This window comes from Phacochoerus africanus, chromosome 12, assembly GCF_016906955.1.
Source record: "Phacochoerus africanus isolate WHEZ1 chromosome 12, ROS_Pafr_v1, whole genome shotgun sequence".
Lineage (NCBI taxonomy): Eukaryota > Metazoa > Chordata > Mammalia > Artiodactyla > Suidae > Phacochoerus > Phacochoerus africanus.
Genome location: NC_062555.1, coordinates 74,545,331 through 74,564,373, shown reverse-complemented (window position 1 = coordinate 74,564,373; position 19,043 = coordinate 74,545,331). Strand labels below are relative to the sequence as shown.

At 40.7% G+C, this 19,043-nt stretch overlaps 1 long non-coding RNA gene across 1 annotated transcript; it reads right to left on the bottom strand.

Moving 5' to 3' along the window:
• Nucleotides 1–3,215: 3,215 nt before the first annotated feature.
• LOC125112924 (uncharacterized) lies at nt 3,216–17,998 on the bottom strand. The gene is made up of 3 exons (XR_007131301.1): nt 17,523–17,998; nt 11,422–11,530; nt 3,216–3,694 (listed from the first exon to the last, which is right to left on the bottom strand). It is a non-coding gene; the product is annotated as an uncharacterized LOC125112924 (long non-coding RNA).
• Between the last annotated feature and the right edge of the window lie 1,045 nt (nt 17,999–19,043).

Genomic DNA, 19,043 nt, shown 5'->3' with positions numbered 1-19,043 from the left:
TCTCTTAATTGCAAGTGCATCTCCAGTGTCCTGCATTTGTACCCACCTCTTCTCATGATTTCTGATTTTGGTGGCATAATTGTGCATGGATGATTTTGTATCTTTACTGTATATATACCTTGACTGGTGAGCCTTGCCATTTGTGGTATTTTTGTTTCTTGTTGTGGCCTTATCTCTTCTGCCTAGAGAAGTTCCTTTAGTATTTGTTGTAAGGCTGGTTTAGTGTTGCTGAATTCACTCAGCTTTTGCTTATCTGTGAAGGTTTTGATTTCTCCTTCAAATCTGAGTGAGAGCCTTGCTGGGGAAAGTAATCTTGGTTGGAGGTTTTTTCCTTTCATCACATTAGGTATATCATGCCACTCCCTTCTGGCCTGCAGAGTTTCTGTTGAAAAATCTGCCAATAACCTTATCGGGATTCCCTTGTCTGTTATTTATTTCTTTTCCCTAGCTGCTTTCAAGATTTTCTCTTTGTCTTTAATTTTGGTTAGTTTGATTAATGTGTGTCTCAGTGTATTTCTCCTTGGGTTTATTTTATATGGTACTCGTGCTTCCTGGATTTGAGTGAGTGGTTCCTGTCCCGTGTTAGGGAAGTTTTCAGCTGTTATCTCTTGGAATATGTTTTCTGTCCCCTTCTCTCTCTCTTGTCCTTCTGGCACCCCTATAATACTGATGTTGGTGTGTTTAACTTTGTCCCAGAGTTCTCTGAGACTCTCTTCATTTGTTTTCAATCTTTTTTCTCTTTTCTGTTCTGCATCCATAATTTCCACTAATCTGTCCTCCACCTCGCTTATTCGTTCTTCTGCCTCCTGTATTCTGCTGTTAGCTGCTTCTAGTAAATTTTTTATTTCAGTTATTGTATTTTGCATGTCTTCTTGTTTAAGTTTTATATCTTGTATCCCTTTGCTCAGTGTTTCCTGTAAGTTATCCATCTTTGTCTCCAGTTTATTTCCAATGTCTTGCATCATCTTCAGTATCAACAATGTAAAGTCTTTGTCCTGGAGGCTAAGAATCTCCTTGTTGCTAGCTGATTTTCTGGGGTTTTTCCTTTCTCCCTCATCTGAGTTATAGTTCTCTGTCTTTTCATTTTTATAGGTTTTTGGTGTGGTGACCTTTTTACAGATAAAAGGGTTGAAGCCTCTCTTACTTCTGGTGTCTGCCCCCCTTGTGGCTGAAGTCTGTATGGGGGCTTGCTGTAGGCTTCCTGATGGGAGGGGCTGATGCCTGCCCCCTGGTAGGTGGAGCCGATTCTAATCCCTCTGGTGGGTGGGGCTTAGTCTCTGGATGGGATTAGAGGCAGCTGGGTGCCTGAGGGGTCTTTAGGCAGCCTGTTTACTGAGGGGCAGGGCTGTGATCCCACCTGGATTGTTGTTTGGTCTGGGGCTTCTCAGCAGCTGACTGATGGGTGGGGCCAGATTTTCCCCACATGGCCACCTCCAGAGAAAGGCAGGCTGCTGAATATTCCTGAGAGCTATGCTTTCAGTGTCTGTCTCTCACAACAAGCCACACTCACCCCTGCTTTCCCAGGTTGTCCTCCACAAACTGCAGTCAGGTTTGACCCAGTCTCCTATGGAGACTTTGCTTTGCCCTGGGACCCAGTGCATGTGAAATTCTGTGTGTGCCTTTTAAGAATGGGGTCTCTGTTTCCCCCAGTCCTGTTGAATTCCTGCACACAAGCCCCACTGGCCTTCAATGCCAGATGCTCCAGGGGCTCTTTCTCCCTGTGCCAGATCCCTGCACATGAGGGTTTGATGTGGGGCTCAGAACTCTCACTCTGGTAGGTGAGTCTCTGTGAACCAGTTAGTTTCCAGTCTGTGGAGCTTCCCACCCAGGAGGTATGGGGTTGTTTATATCATGAAATTGCCCCTCCTCCCTCTTGATGTGGCCTCCTCTTTTTCTTCTTTAGTAGGATATCTTTTTTAAGGTTTCTGGTCCATTTGGCTGGAGATTGCTCAGCTTTTAGTTGTGAATTTTGTTGTTTTTAGGAGAGAAGTTGAGCTCCAGTCCTTCTATTCCACCATCTTAATCCTCCTGAACTCATAGTTCAGTCTTGGTTGCTTGTATGTTTCTATGAATTTCTCCATTTCTTCCAGGTTATCTATTTTGGAAGATATTTGGAAGCTTTGGTGTATAATTGCTTGTAGTAGTTTCTTAGGATCCTTTGTGTTTGTGAAGTATCATTTGTAATGTGTCCTCTTTTATTTATAATTTTGTCTTCTTTTCTTGATGAATCCAAGATTTGTTTATTTTGTTTGTCTTTTCAAAAACAACTCAGTTTCATTAATCTTTTTTTTTTTTTTTTTGGTCTCTATTTCATTTAGTTTTGCTCTGATCTTTGTTATTTCCCTTCTACTAACTTAGGGCTTAGTTTTTTCTTCTAATTCTTTCAGGTGTAAAGTAAATTTGCTTGAGTTATTTTTTTCCTTAGTACAGGTGTTTATGGTTATAAACTTCTTTCTTAGAACTGCCTTTCTTTCATCCCATCGTTTTTGTACTGTTTATATATTTATCGTAACAATTTTATTAGGATTATTTGTTTTCACATACTCAGATATGCCTGTGAATTGGCATACATGACCAGGCCCAATAAATGCAAACTCATACCAAGTCAGTACGCCTGCATTTTACGTATTTGCCCCTACGCTGCTCAGATATACTGCTGTCACAATGCCACTCAAAAATGTCAAAAAATGTGGAAAAAGCCACCGCTGAGCAACTTGTCTACTGAAAACAAAGTCTTGAAATAAGATATTTTGTCAATAAATGAGGGAGTGGACCTTTTCAGGTGCTCTGTTTTGACAAACTTTGCTTAGAATAACCTGGAAACCTTCAGATATTTACTTACAAAGCTTTAGAATGAAGTTTACACACATTAAGATGGAAAGGACGCATATTAACCCCAAATATACCACAACAGGGCAGAGACAGAATTCCACACGAAAACATTAAATTCCTTCCCCTTTAGTAGGTTACCTGAACTTCAAAAGTATATATAATATGATGTAAGTCCATGTACTATGAAGTAAATTAATTTTACTTCCCACTTTAAACCTTTCATGATGCGTCCTGTTTTCTTACCTTTCTGTACAAGTTGCATCTATGAGTATCATGCACACGAAGCACAAATATAAAAATTCCACACTTATCTTTTAATGTATTTAGTGTGGAAACAAAGAACACTGTGTCACTTCACATAATACACAGGAGACCTGAAGATTAAATTATCAGTTCTTTAATCAGATTTTTCTCAACTAAAAAAAAAGCAAAGCAACAGACAATAGAACCCATCCACACCCAAAAGAGAAAAAAACCTAGAAGGAAGAAAGCCCACAGAGATTTATATGCCAGGCAGAGAGGTGGTTGCTCCAGACCCCTGTTGAATGAAAGCGCTCCAGCAGCCTTGGCGAGCAGTGGGCTTGTTATTTAAGAGGACAGTTCCTTTGTGAGCTTCGGCACTCCCCGCGCCCAGCCCCTGTCTGCTCCTTTCAGCAGTGCAGCAAATCATCTGTTGCCAGGGGATGTACAGAGGTTTCAATGGCAAAGCTCCCAGAGAAACTCCCTGGGGTCACAGTCTCCTCCTGGGAGAAGTGGTTAGAGCAACAAGTGGTTTTTCTCGTCATGACTCTCATCTCCCCACAGTCTTCCTCTGTGGCTCCTTTCCCCAGACTTATAGATAGATTTGGTGGCTGAACTGATGCTGTGAGAGAGAGCAGTTGACCTAGTTAACTTAGTGACATTGTTTGAGCCATACATCCATTCAGGAGAAACAAAACCTTTGTTTTGGCATTGTGAGGATTCTTTCAAGCACAGAAACACTGCATTTTTGGTATCTGTATAATGTTGTACCATCATCACAGTCTTTAAAATATTGAAATCCCAAACTCAGTGATTTATGCCTTTTTGTAATGTAATAGATAAACTATAGGACAAAGACTGAATATAATTGGTGAGATCAACAACGCCTAGAAGGACTGAAAAAAAAAAAAGGAAGACATGCAAGAGAGGAGAAACAGTAGGGAAATCTGTTAACTCATGAAGAATTGAGGGGGTATGAAATATGCATATGTCTCACAAAATTGCTGAGCTAGCAGATACTGAAAGTCATATATAAAATAAATAATAGGAGTTCCCATCATGGCTCAGTGGTTAATGAATCCAACTAGGAACCATGAGGTTGCGGGTTCGGTCCCTGGTCTTGCTCAGTGGGTTAAGGATCCAGCATTGCCGTGAGCTGTGGTATAGATTGCAGACACGGCTCGGATCCTGTGTTGCTGTGGCTCTGGCATAGGCCGGCAGCTGTAGCTCCAATTAGACCCCTAGCCTGGGAACCTCCACATGCCACGGGAGTGGCCCTAGAAAAGGCAAAAAGACAAAAAAAAATTAATTAAAAAATAAATAAAACAGGAGTTCCCATCGTGGCACAGTGGTTAACAAATCTGACTAGGAACCATGAAGTTGCGGGTTTGGTCCCTGCCCTTGCTCAGTGGGTTAAGGATCCAGCGTTGCCGTGAGCTGTGGTGTAGGTTGCAGACGCGGCTCGGATCCCGTGTTGCTCTGGCTGTGGTGTAGGCCGGTGGCCACAGCTCCGATTGGACCCCTAGCCTGGGAACCTCCATATGCCGCAGGAGCGGCCCAAGAAATGGCAAAAAGACAAAAAATAAATAAATAAATAAATAAATAAATAAATAAAATAATAGATTAGGCAGATTGTTTTTACTTATAATAAATATGAATAAGTCAAGATATATCAGTTCTATTATTGTGTCAGAATGATGATTAAATTATTTAATCTCAACGTAACATTATTCTGTGGAATACATGTTCCTTTGAAAGATTTCTCTTTCCTTTGATCATTTAGATCATTTAGGTCTAAGAATCGTTTAAAGTTCTTGAGTCTACATCAAGTTATTGAAAGAGTCAGCGTGGACGGTGTTACGTTGCAATTAATGATCAGGCTCCTCTTAGCTGCGGGACGAGAACTATGATCTTCTAAACACTGCGTCTGAGGAGAGCAAACATTTTCTTAACTAGCTAGAGGCAAACAACTGTAAGACTATCTCATCCAAATGGCAGCCATCAGCCACTAAAATTACTTTTTTCTTTGGTCTTTTTGCCTTTTCTAGGGCCTCACCCGTGGCATATGGAGGTTCCCCTGCTAGGGGTCGAACTGGAGCTACAGGTGCCAGTCTACACCGCAGCCACAGCAACACCAGATCTGAGCCGCATCTGTGACCTACCCCACAGCTCAGGACAACGCCGGATCCTTAACCCGCTGAGTGAGGCCAGGGATCAAACCCACAACCTCATGGTTCCTAGTCGGAATCGTTAACCACTGAGCCATGACAGGAACTCCCTACAACTCATTTAAACTTCAGTCCACCCCTTGCACTTACCGTATGCCAAGTGCTCAAAGCCACACTGGCCTGAATGGCGACCGCAACGGACAGAGCGGGGGCAGAGTGTTTCCACCACAGAGTCCTCCCGGTCGTTGCTGCTCTGAGGAGAAGCCTCCGAGAAGGGAGAATGTAGCAGATAAGCATAGAGAGGAAATGAGCTCTTGACCGTATTTCCTCATTGGGCACCTATGCCCTCCTCGTTTTTGTATCAGTTTTACCTCATTATCGAGGCAGAGATAGATGAATGTTTTTCTCTCAGAGTTTGAAAGAAGAATTACGTGCCCTGTGAGCTCAGTCAGAAAATTGAATTATGACGCCTTACTCTCAGGTGCAAGGTGTAGTCCAACAAGACTCAGATACAGTTTTCAGTTATTTTTTTCTTTTATTCCATCTGCACTTGTGGCTAGTCGTGGAATCGGAGCTGCAATTGCCAGCCTACACGACAGCTGCAGCCAGGATCCAAGCCACATCCATGCCCTATGCCACAGCTTGTGGCAACACCAGACCCTTAACCCACCAAGCGAGGCCAGGGATCGAATCTTCATCCTCACAGAGACAGTGTCGGGTTCTTAACCCATGGAGCCACAACGGGAGCTCCATTTTCAGTTATTTTAGATGACTAATTTTAAACTAACAACGAATGAAGGCATAAAGAATCTAGATTACAAGAGAAAACTATGCCCTTGACAAACTGGGGGAAGTTTAATTTAACGTTTTAGCAGTCCCTTAAATGTTTATGACCTCTTCTAGCAAAAAGCATCAATGAGATTTATGAGCCTTACAGGGTCTCTCCGTGACAGATTCAGGCCATTTTTAGCTGCCGCTATCCAGGTTCAAATAGGCACAACAATTTTGGAAAAGAAAGGAGGAAAAAAACATGTTTCGGTTGAAAACTTTAGGACCTAAAAGGAGACAAATGTATTTACGCTAAAACACAGCCATAACAGAGATGGGAAAAAAGCACCTATTTCAGAGGAATTGATATTGAATCTTTAATAATTTTATAAAGAAGAATTTGGACTTGGGCCAGTGCTTTTCTTTTCCTACTGCTGCTAGATAAACTAAGAGTGTGTGTCTTCTTTACAAAAGTACTCAAATCAGCTTACAAAGTGAAAAAAGAAAAAGAAAAGAAATTAACACTTGAATCTGGAGGGAAATCTAGAATAACCAGGTACACACAGCAAGAAAGAAATAAAAACCATACTTTCTGGACAAAAAACAAAAAGGGAAATAAGGATGAAGTTAGACTTCTAATCCTTTCTCCCTTGATGAAGAAAAATAAAAGAAAATGTAATCCTTTTAATTTCCTTTGGAAATTGGCAAGTTTCTTATACGTTAATATAATACTAATTTTCTCCATTATATTGTTATCATCAGTATGGTACATATTGAATGAGTATATACTCCTTTTAGCTAAAGAAAATGAATTCACCTCACTCCTCCAGGATTTGTGTGAAAATCAGCGTATAGCATTAGGTAAAACTGATTAGAGTACTTCTTTACTGGAATTGGGACTATAGGAATTTTAACCGTGCCAGCTATTAATTGTCCTCAATAACTTTTGGCTACTCCCTTTATCTAATTTGATAGAAGTGTATTGTCCTGAGAGAGATTTAATTCAGACTTATTTCTTCTTCCAGGACGTAGTTACAGATCTTTAGATATACAAACCTCAAGTTGAAGAGCAGGCCACCCTCAGAACTGCTGAAAGTATTACAAACCACACTGGAAACTACTTCCCCACAACCTAGGTCATCTCTTCCCTGGCCAGAGTGGGACTGACGCCTCCCCCAGGTTCTCAAAACTTTTGGTGCTAGAATCTTTTCACTCCAGGAACCCAACAGAAACAACACACCCTTCCCCTGCCCGTATCCCTGTTTGGCCCCAGACTTTTCAGACAATACTCATTTCTACTCAAGAGATCAGGGAAGGGAACCCTCCGGGCAAAGAAGACAAGCAAATTCTTCGTGTGTGGGAATTACATTGAGCACAACAAAATTCAGAGTCAGCTGGTCTCGCTGATTACTAACCTCCCGATGGAGATTACTCGAGAAAACTACTTGGTCTAATTTTCCTGGAGATGTGCTAGGAATGGAGCAACGTAAAGGCTTGTGGACATGTCCTTCCATTCTTCTCTTCTTTCAAAAGACAGAAAGAGGAAATGAAGTAAGGAATATAGGTTTATGCTGTGAGTGCTGCACCCGTGTCTCTGAGTTTTTGATAATGAAAGCTCAGCCCCATGGGAATATAGGGCATTTGTAAGGATGAGCCACCAATTCTATAAATGTGCCACCTAAGAAACTGTTTTGTCTGCATGGCTTGCCGGGGGTATATTCATTCAAAACCAAAACAGGCATGGCTAATCCACTCTCCCAGCAACCACGCAGCAGGCTGCAGTGACTATAGGGCCATTGTCCCCTCCATCCAGGCATAAAAATAGAGGCTGAGTATACAAGGAGGTTTTTTTAATGGTTAAAATCACAGCCCATGTAACCAAGACCCACAAGGAATCAAAAGAGGGAATTCTTTGCACTATGTGGAAACAGTGCCTTCTGAGAGAGAAAACTCCTAATATGCCATCAAACCCTAGAATACCTGGAGTGATTTTATTCCTCCATCTAGTAAGTCTATACTTGAGTTCATGTTCAGAGTTAAACAGATCTGTTAAACACTCTTTTTTTTTTTCCTTTTTTTGTCTGCCCCGAGGCACATGGAGTTCCCCAGGCAGGGATCAGATCCAAGCCAAAGTTGCAGCCTATGCCACAGCAGCAGCAATGCTGGATCCCCCAACCCATTGTGCCTCGCTGGAGCTGAAGCCCATGTCCTGGCACTGCAGACACCACCAAGCACTTTGCGCCACAGCAGAAACTCTAGCTCTTTAGTTGTGATTACTTTCAAATGAAGGACTTGTAATTTAACTTTAGGCAATTTTATCAACATACGAGGTAAACACATTTATTTCCTACTAAAACACATTATTTAACTAGAATATATTTTACTGGAGAAAAGATTTCCTGTTCTCTTTGGTAAACATTGCACCTTGCGTGAAATTACTGCCAAGTCAGGAGCTGAAGGCAATCTCTGGCTCCCGGTTCAGGAGCTGGGGAAAGGGGCTCGCTGGTCCTACACAGAATCTAAGACATACACTCTGAAACTATCACAAGCTTGCAAAAGAAATGAAGGAAAACTTCTGATTAGAAGGATGGAGTAAATAGGTAGTTGACAATCATGAGTTAACTCTAAAAGGCAGCTACTTATTTGATCTCCTCTGCAAAGGGAATAAGACAAACTTCTATTTCATGTTACTACATTGTCTGAATTTTAGAAAATATTCCCTGGAATAAAACAAAAACATTTATATATTTCATAACCAGTGGAGTTTTTAGTGCCAGTGCTTTCCTTGTAGAAATGACTTGGGTGAAATGCTCCCTGACTGAGGTAGGTTGTATGTGCTGGATGGAAAAAATACTTTACCTTTCTGAAAATAGTACAAAATACAACATAAGCCTTATGTTAGATTTGATAATTCATCGGTCATGCTATTCTGACCTATTTCTAAGTAACCTAGATTCAGTTATTAGAATTATTACTTCATAGAAAAAATATTATTTTATTTTTAAACAAATAGAATTATGTATATTCATACAATGGATTTAAAATTTTTTGTAATGATGTCTGCCAACGCCATTTTTTAGATGAGTGTTAAGACCAATTACTGTTCTTTTCCACTGAAAATAATTGAAATTCTGCATTTTCCAAGAAAGTAAACAAGCTCTAAAATATCTCACTGGATTTAGGAGTTCCCACTGTGGCTCAATGGGTTAAGAACCCAGTGTTGTCTCTGTGAGGATGCTTGTTTAAGCCCTGGCCTGGCTTAGTGGATTAAGGATCTAAGGTGTTGCCACAAGCTGCTTCAAATGTGACTCAGATCAGGCGTTGCCATGGCTGTGCCATAGGCCTTAGCTGCAGCTCTGATTTGACCCTGGGAACTTCCACATGCCCACAGCTGTGGCCATAAAAAGAAAAAAAAATTTCACTGCCTTTAATGATTATGTAAAATAGGGATTGTACCCTTTCTAAAGCAGTATGTAAAACTATTACATAGATTTAAAACTTTGATATCTTTTAAAACATTACCAATGAATTGCCTTGGTAAAAATTAATAGAAATGGATCTCATATCTGCATGTGGGTTTCATTTGGTAAGATCTCTTTAGAGCTAGATGAGGACAAGATTGCCGACACCACGGAAAGCCCTCCCTACCGTGAGCTGGGAATTGGCACTTCTGCTCTCAGTGGACTCTCCTTTCATCCATGGGAATATGGAGACTCGTCTTACCTTCCTGGGAAACAGGGTGTAAAGGAAGGATTGAGAGCAGGGCAATTGTTCTATAGAAATCACTTGGTGGGCAAATGCAGAGGAAATAGTAAAGAATGTGGAGCCAGATAACCATCTCACTCCTGGTCAGATTCTGTAGCTTTTACATCTATAGCACAGTTACGAGGATTTTCTAAAGTGTAAAGCCTTATAAAAATGGGATTAGATGTGTAAGCTATCTTAGTTACAGTAAGGAAAAGATGAACAAGAAGATTAAAGAAAAATATTTTTCTTGCCTCTCATTTTACATGAAGGATGCAACATAGAAGTTTATTAATTCCCTTATTGGGCTTGATTAGGCGCTTTGTGTACTTCCCAAGATCGAAGTCAAGAAACCTGATGAGCAGGTTGCTCTGAGCAAGGCTCTCCAGAAGCGGTATCCAAGTGGACTCTGCTTACCCATGTGCACTGGGCACAGTGTGGAATCATGTGCCCATCTCCTTGGACACAGTAAATCTCCTTGGACAGTCACACACTCTCTCTGCACAACCCCACTTAGACAAGCCCTTCACAGAGCCCCTGCCCCAGCATCCCAGATATTGTCCTTAATTTAAATAGCTAGTGAAGAGAATGAGATTAAAAAATAACTTTTAAATTTCAGGCATGATTTACAAAATTATAAATTAATTTTCTAAATCATCTAAACAATTTATCTCTTGGAAATTTTACTAACTTCTGTAAACTTCCAATGGAAATATAAATTTAGAGCATCTTTCTGCTTTCTCATTAGTATCCTACCAGACCATGGCGTACATTGTAGGTCGACACATGGAGGGGTAGAAATTGTTGAAGTGATAAATACAGGTAGGTAAGAATTTAAAAAGCGGAGTATTGTACAGAATCTCTTTCCTGTGTACTTCACCAAACCCTTTTTAAAAATGTTTTTACTCTTGTCGATTTACATAGTTCTGCCAATTTCTGCTGTACAGCAAAGTGACCCTGTCATACATCCATACACCCTATCTTTCTCATGTTAATCTTTCATCATGTCCCATAACCAGTGATTGGCGTAGTTCCCTATGCTGTACAGCAGGACCTCATGTCTATCAGTTCTAAGTGTAACAGTTTGTATCTAATAACCCAGGACTACCAGTCCATCCCACTCCCTCTCCCCCTCCCCCTTGGCAACCACAAGTCTGTTCTCCTTGTCTGTGACTCTGTTTCTATTCTGCAGATAGGTTCATCTGTGCCATATTTTAGATTCCACATCTAAGTGATATCATATGGTATTTGTCTTTCTCTTTCTGACTTAATTCACTTAGTGTGAGAGCCTCAAGTTCCACCCATGTTGCTGCAAATGGAATTATTTTGTTCTTTTTTATGGCTGAGTGGTATCCTCTTGTGCATATGGACCACATCTTCTTAATCCTTTCATCTGTCAATGGGCATTTGGGTTACTTCCATGTCTTGACTATTGTGAATAGTGCTGCAGTAAACACTAGGGTGCCTGTATGATTTTCAGTAAAAATTTTGTCTGGATATATGCCCAGGAGTGGGATTGCTGGATCCCTTGGTAGTTTTATATTTAATTTTCTGAGGCACCTCTATACTATTTTCCACAGTGGTTGTGCCAGTTTACATTCCCACCAGCAGTGCAGGAGGGTTCCGTGTTCTCCACACCCTCTCCAGGGTTTGTTATTAGTAGACTTACTTATGATGGCCATTCTGACCAGCATGAGGTGGTACTTCACTGTAGTTTTGATGTGCATTTCTCTGATAATTAGCAGGAACTTTGAATATATACTGCCTCCTCTTCTGGCCTGTAATGTAAAGAAATCAGCTGGTAGCCTTATGAGGGGTTCTCTTGTAATGAAGTCATTATTTTTCTCTTGCTGCCTGTAGAATTCTCTCTCTAACCTGGTCGTTTTTATTATAATATGTTTTGATGTGGGCCTGTTTGGGTTCAACTTGTTCGGACCCTCCCTGTGCTTCCTGTGTCTTAACATCTGTTTCCTTTAGATTTGCAAAGTTTTCAGCCATAATTTCTTCAAATATAGTTTCAATCCCCTTTCTTTTTCTTCACCTTCTGGGATCCCTATTATGCATTGATTGGCCTACCTTATATTTTCCCATAGATCCCTTATATTGCTTTCATGTTTTTTCATGTGGTTTTCTGTCCTGATTGAGGCTGCAGGAGAAGCAAAGCTTAAATACTGGGGAGGATGAGAGGAGGAGGGGTGGGACCACTATTTTATCTTCCGAGTCACTTATTCGTTCCTCTGCATTATTTATTCTGCTCTTCAATGCCTTTAACTCAGCTTGTGACTCTGCAAATGAATTTTCTAACTTTTATTTGCTCCTCTATATATTTTCTGTTTCCTTTCTAATTAAATTCATATCTGCTCTTAATTCCTTCATATTTGCTCCTAATTTCTTCAGAATTCTCACTCTCTCCTTTCTAAACTCAGTGTCTGTTGGACTACAGAGGTCTGTTTCATTGTTCGCTCCTTCAGAGGAATTCTCCTGTTCTTTTAACTGGGAATCGTTCCTGAGCATCTTCATTTTTGCTTATATTTTTCTTATTCTGTGAGTTTAGGGAAGACAACTACTGTAGTCTCAGAGAGCTATTTATACGTGAGAGTGCCCTTGGGGAGTTTGTGAGGGCTTATTTTTTTTTTTTGGTCGTGGGTGCTGCTTTTGCTGTGGATGCTTGCTGTCTCTTTCCTCAGTGCGTGCAGGCTCTTATCCCCGTAATACAGGGTGTATTGATGTAAGGCCCAGGCTTGGTCCCTGGAAGATGGGGGCAATGGCAGGGCCAGTAGCCAGTGCCTGGTTGCTAGGCTCTTGACAGTGGTGAGGACCCGCAAGGAAGTGGCACAAGCTGCTCATGGTAGCAGGGCCCTGGAAAGTGGGAGTGACCCTCAGAAGGTTTAGGCACGCCCCAAGACCTTGGCATCGGCAAGAGCAGAGTGTGTGCATTCCCAGGGGAGTGAGAGCAGCAAGTGGCACTCAGTGGCAGTGCCCTCCTCTGCACTAATCCCAGAGGTGACTGGGGCCATAGGTGGTGCATGTTCACAGACCTCTAGTGGTGGCAGGCCATGCTCACTTCTGGAGTCTGAGGTGCCTGCCACCCATAGCTCATGCACGAAGCACCCCATTGCCCACAGTCTGTGAAGAGGTGCCCCAGTGCCCAAGAGCCAGCTGTGCAAGAGAAAGACATTCCTACGGTGGTCCTGCCCCTCCTCTTCTCACCTCCCCAGTCATCAAGCCTTTCTTCCCCTGCAGGCCCAAGCCTCCACCTACGCTCCCTCAACTGTGGTGCACTGCCGGGGCCAGCTCAGCAGGATGGAGCTGGAGAACGGGTGCTGTGGAACTTAAGGAAAAATAGTTAACATAAAACAAGACACAGAGACATTTATCTTAAGTAAAGGTGGGAGCCAGGGAACTCAAGGTCTCCGGGACCAAGAGCGGCGCTGCCTCAAGAAACCATACTGCTTTTATTGTGAGATCAAGTGAGGAGTGGCTATGGGTGGATGATACAGGGTTTGTTTACTATATATAAGTTCTTTTACTATTTAAAAAGCCACTTAGGTGGTAAAGGGTTAAGCTCTTACTGTGACCTCTAGGCACAAAACAGTTCTTAAGCTTAAGTCATTTATGCCTTTAGGTCTTTGTTCTTAAGCTTAAGTCATTTACCAGCACTGTGACTGTTTTTCCAAGCAGGAAGATGGGATAAAGTAAGACAAGAAGATGGGATAAAGTAAAGAAGGACAAGATGGAGTTTTCAAGGAAACATGTCTTGCAACAGCGCACGACGCCCTAGCCCCTCCGGGTGTCTCCGCACAGCCAACCTTAATCCTCTCCCCAGAATTGACCTCTGAAGCCTCAGAGTAAGTGCTCAGCCCCAGCTTGCGTGTCTCAGGCTGCGATGTCTGAGGGTGGTGGTCCTGACGTCTGTGCAGCTCTCTTTCTGCTTGGCCCTCATCTGCCCACTGCCGCACTTTTCCCTGAGGCTTTGAGTTTCCCCTCCAGGACCGTGGCCTCTCAGGAGGTATGTTCCTTTCCCTCCCGGGAGTGCTGGTCCCATCCTGATTCCTTTTTTTTTTTAATCTCTTTTCTCTCTCTTTTTCTTTTTTCCCCCTTTTGTTCTACCCCATTACATGGAGAGTTTCTTGCCCTTTCTGGACATTTCAGTAGATGTTCCATGCCAGTCATTCTATATGTAGATGGTTTCTTGCGATGTTTTGTGGGAGAAGGTGGGTGCCATGTCTTACTCCTCTGCCATCTTGATCCCCTCCCAAGCACTTTTACTTATGAAACATATCTGCTTAACATACAATTATAATAAGTCCTGTTTCGTATCTACCAAAAACCACTTTTCCAGAGGGTTCCTGTTGTGATTCAGCAGTAAAGAACCTGACTAGTATCCATGAGGATGCAGGTTCAATCCCTCACCCCACTCAGTGGGTTAAGGATCTGGCATTGCTGTGAGCTGTGGTGTAGGTCACAGACGTGGCTCAGATCCCGAGTTGATGTGGCTGTGGTGTAGGCCAGCAGCTCCAGCTTCAATTCAACTCCTAGCCTAGGAACTTCCATTATGCCACAGGTGCAGCCCTAAAAAGAAGAAAAAAGTGGAGCAGAAATAAAGGCTGTCTTAAAAAAAAATTGAGGGTTTTTTTTCTTTTTTTTTTTTTGGCCAGTAAACCTGCTTTGCAAGAAATGTTAAAAGAAGTTTTCTTAAAAAAAAAAAAAAAAGTTTCAGAGTTCCCATTGTGGTTAATGAACCCAACTAGTATCCACGAGGATGCGGATTTGATCCTTGGCCTCGCTCAGTGGGTTAAGGATCCAGAGTTGCCGTGAGCTGTCGTGTAGGTCACAGAGGTGGCTCAGATCCCACCTTGCTGTGGCTGTGGTGCAGCCAGGAGCTGTAGCTCAGATTCAGCCCCTAGCCTGGGAACCTCCATTTGCTGTGGGTGTGGCCCAAAAAAAGACAAAAAAAAGTTTCTTTACAGAGAAAGAAAATGATAAAATCATTAAACCAGATCTACATAAAGAAGAGCAGCAAAGAAGGAATAAAAGAAAATAAAAATAAAACTTTTATTTTTCTTATTCTCAATTGATCAAACAGGTAACAGTTCATAGTAATGGTAACAATAAATTTGACTATGCTTAGGTGTTGACCATATATACGTGTAGGTGTATAGATATGCTTATATATGCTTATAGATAAGTGAAATGAATCACAGCAATGATAAAGCAATAGGAGAGAGGAATTAGGACTATTTGTCAAGATACTCACACTACCTGTGAAGTAGTATCGGTTATTTAAAAGCAGAGTTGGATTAGTTATAAATGCATATCGTAAACTTTAAGGCAACCACAGTAAAAAGTAAAAAAAGCCCTTGGAAAACTATGTAAACTCAAATCTGAACCAAATTCTTTTGCATGAACATGGGACTTGCTACATTATCACATACAAAGATGACTGTGATTTTATAAAAGTAGAAATAATAAAAATATTTCCATTCAAATTATAATTTAAAACCCTGTCACCCAGGCTAAATGCTTAATGCTTTGATAAAGGAGTTACTTTTAAAAGAACCTAGTAGTTATAACTCTCATACCTAACAGTAAATTTGTTTGTTTTTTTTTGTCTTTTTTGTCTTTTTTTGTTGTTGTTGTTGTTGTTGTTGCTATTTCTTGGGCCGCTCCCGTGGCATATGGAGGTTCCCAGGCTAGGGGTTGAATTGGAGCTGTAGCCACAGGCCTATGCCAGAGCCACAGCAACGCGGGATCCGAGCCACGTCTGCAACCTACACCACAGCTCACGGCAACGCCGGATCGTTAACCCACTGAGCAAGGGCAGGGACCGAACCCGCAACCTCATGGTTCCTAGTCGGATTCGTTAACCACTGCGCCACGACGGGAACTCCTCTAACAGTAAATTTGGAAGTTCTTCTCTGTACTTGTCATCATCCACCTCACTAATCTTGCCAGAGCATAATCTGAGCATTCTAGACTTCCTGAAGGAAATGATAAAGGAAGTAGCCAAGGTGGGCCCAATTCTGAACTCTCTGACCCTAAGCAATAGATAATTAAAGGAAGTTTTTTTCACTTGGGGTGACTCATTTGAATACGGTATTTGGGTTTCTTTTTCCATGTTTGTTTGATAGTTGTTTTATTTTGCTTTGTTGTTTGTTTGTTTTTGCTTTTTAGTGCTGTGCCTGTGGCTTATAGAAGTTCCCAGGCTGGGGGTTGAATTGGAGCTGCAGCTGCCGGCCTATACCACAGCCACAGCAAAGTGGGATCTGAGCCACATCTGTGACCCACACCACAGCTCATGGCACCAACAGATCCTTAACCCACTGAGTGAGGCCAGGTATTGAGCCTGCTTCCTCACCAGTACTAGTCAGGTTGGTGACCTGCTCAGCCATAAGGGAAACTCTTATACTTTTTCACATATCTAAAATCCTTTGTTTAGTGAATTGCATCTTTTATTTCAAATGTTTAATTTTTTTATTCTGATGGAATAGAAATTTTAATAAAAAGCAGAGAGATTTCGTATGTGTGATATCATAGGTAAATTATTTTAAAAAATGTGTTTCTAACTGAGGAGCACATTTGAAATATCAGGAATAGCCTAGACTTCAGACTCTCTCAGGAGGTAATTCTGGATGCAAGTCTGAGTTCAGTCACTTGCCATCTCTGAGCTTTGGAAAGACACTTTATTTTTCTAAGTCTTAGCTTCCTCATGAGTAAAATGTCAGTAATAAAGTTAGCCATTGTTAAGTATGAAACAAGCTAGGGCAGTGAAAGATAATTCACTCTCCACTACCCAGAGCTCAGGATATTTTAGGTTTTTGAATAAAGGTCTTTTTGGACAGAGATTTAACAACCAAAGTTATATGTGTAGAAGAAATGAACTTTTTAGTTCCTCATGATCATACAGAAAGTTGCTTAACTTTATATCTGTGTGAGCTCAGTATCACTGCATTTCAATGTGGAATATTGAACTGACTTCTGGAAACTGAGTTGGAGGCAAAATGCACATGAAATACCATGGGCATTTCTCCTAACTGGACTCCAATAATTCTATGATTGCCATTTTCCTAAAGAACACACTTAAATCTGGCTTAATTTTACTTTTCAAAAATCCCATGCAGGGAATCTGAAGATCACTGCTATCAGGTTAAACAATATGAAAGTGTCAGCATTCAGTTCCTTTGACCTAGAAAAATATTTTGTTTTCAGAATTTTTTATAATTGCAAAAATGAATATAGTATTAAGAAAATAAAATATAAAAAAGAAAAAGTAAACCACATGCAATTTTATTTGCCAGATATTAATATATTTAGTCATTTATATTACCTTCTTTTTTCTATTAATATGTGTGTTTATGTGGTTGTAATCATTATCTCCAATGATTATCATAGTTTTCACCTAACACAGAAACATAATTATCAACAATTTCTTCAATGGTTACATAAATCATATCTATGAATAAATCACAATTTATTTAGCCATGCTGCTTATGTGTGTATGTGAGAGAGAGAGACAGAGACAGAGAGAACTTGCTGACATAATATGCTATTTACACAAAAGATTCCAAAATGTGTTCAACACATAACAACGAAGCAACTCTACTAGAAACTCTAGCTTAAATTTTAACTAGAAATAAATACATATCCATTCAAAACAGAGAGCCACTGTTTATTTCCGTTATAGATTTACCTAGAATGGAGGCATACACTAGAACATTTTTATAATTAGCATTAAGTACATTAGCAACATATAAGAAAGTCTATACTTACCCCTAGATCTTGTTCTAATATGTAGATTCCCTTGGTTTCTCTTTCAGCAACTTTCCTTTGAAAAATACAATGACTAATTTTTAAAAAATGTGCTGAGTTTCACTTTTACTTTCTTCGCCCATACTCTAGAGGAGTTTTCAAAATAGCAATAAGAGAAATGAGAAAAAATAAGAAAGGACAATTCACCCCTTAACGTCATGTGTGTGAAAGCTAACACAAGGCTTCACCAGAGGCAGAAACACTCTCAACTTCAGGAGGTAGCCTACGGGCCAGACTCAGGTCAGAAACAGAAAGAAATGCACTGCTTTTGAATGCAGCTGTCGAGGAAGCAGAACTTCCTGTGTTTTAAATTCTGTGTCTGCAGTTAAATAAAAAGAAAAAAAAGGAAGTACGTAGTGCTCTCTGCAGATTTTCTCCAACTTTAGCTAAATACTACATAAAAGCAAAAGAGCCCATCAAACTGCAGATATAGAGGAAATAACCAAATCACTCAGAAAACATTTTTGGGCTGTAATAACTTGTTTGTCTTTTTAGGGCCGCCCCCGCAGCATATGGAAATTCCCAGGCTAGGGGTGGCCTATGCCAGAGCCCAGCAACATGGGATCCACGCCATGCCTGAGAACTACACCACAGCTCATGGCAACCCTGGATCCTTAACCCACTGAGCAAGGCCAGGGACTGAACCTGCATCTGCATGGATACTGGTCAGGGTTTGTTACCACTGAGCTTCCACAGAACTCCTTGACTGTGATAACCCTTAAGAAAATATAATTTAGCACTATAATTATTTACTTTTCGTGTTCCCTTAGATTTTTAATTCTTACACATATCCCCTGAGCAGTCTAAAACACCTTATACATTTTTCCTTAGCTCTTTAAGGGATTCATCACTAGGCAATACAGTCAGAGAGTTTCCTTCGAATGTTAAAGAGACGGTAAGAGCACAGAGGATATTTTATGTTTCACTATTGCTAAAAACAATTTCTCATGATCTATTTATTTAGAATTGTAATCTCTAGTGTTCTGGTCCTCTAAGGCTTTAAACTATCTTCATCAACTCTGTTGGTATTACGAACCTGAAACACATAAAAATAACATCACTTTTAATTTTATATCGATTACCCAAATCTGAGAGAAAGCTTCTCCTAATATTAAAAATGAAGGACAAGATACAAGATAAAAAAACAGAACAAGATATGATCCCAAAGTTAATGATTAAAAAATACCCTGACATCTTTTATTTTTAATTAATTAATTGATTAATTGAAGTGTGGTTAATTTACAATGTTGTGTTATTTTCTGGTGTACAACAGACTAATTCAGATACTCTTTTCCATTATAGTTATTACAAAACATAGAATATAGTTCCCTGTTCCACACCGTAAGAACTTCTTGTTTGTTTGTTTATTATTTTTTCCTTTCTAGGGCCACACCTGCAGCATATAGAAGTTTCTGGGCTAGAGGTCAAATCAGAACTGCAACTGCCAGCCTACACCACAACCACAGCAATGCTGGATCCGAG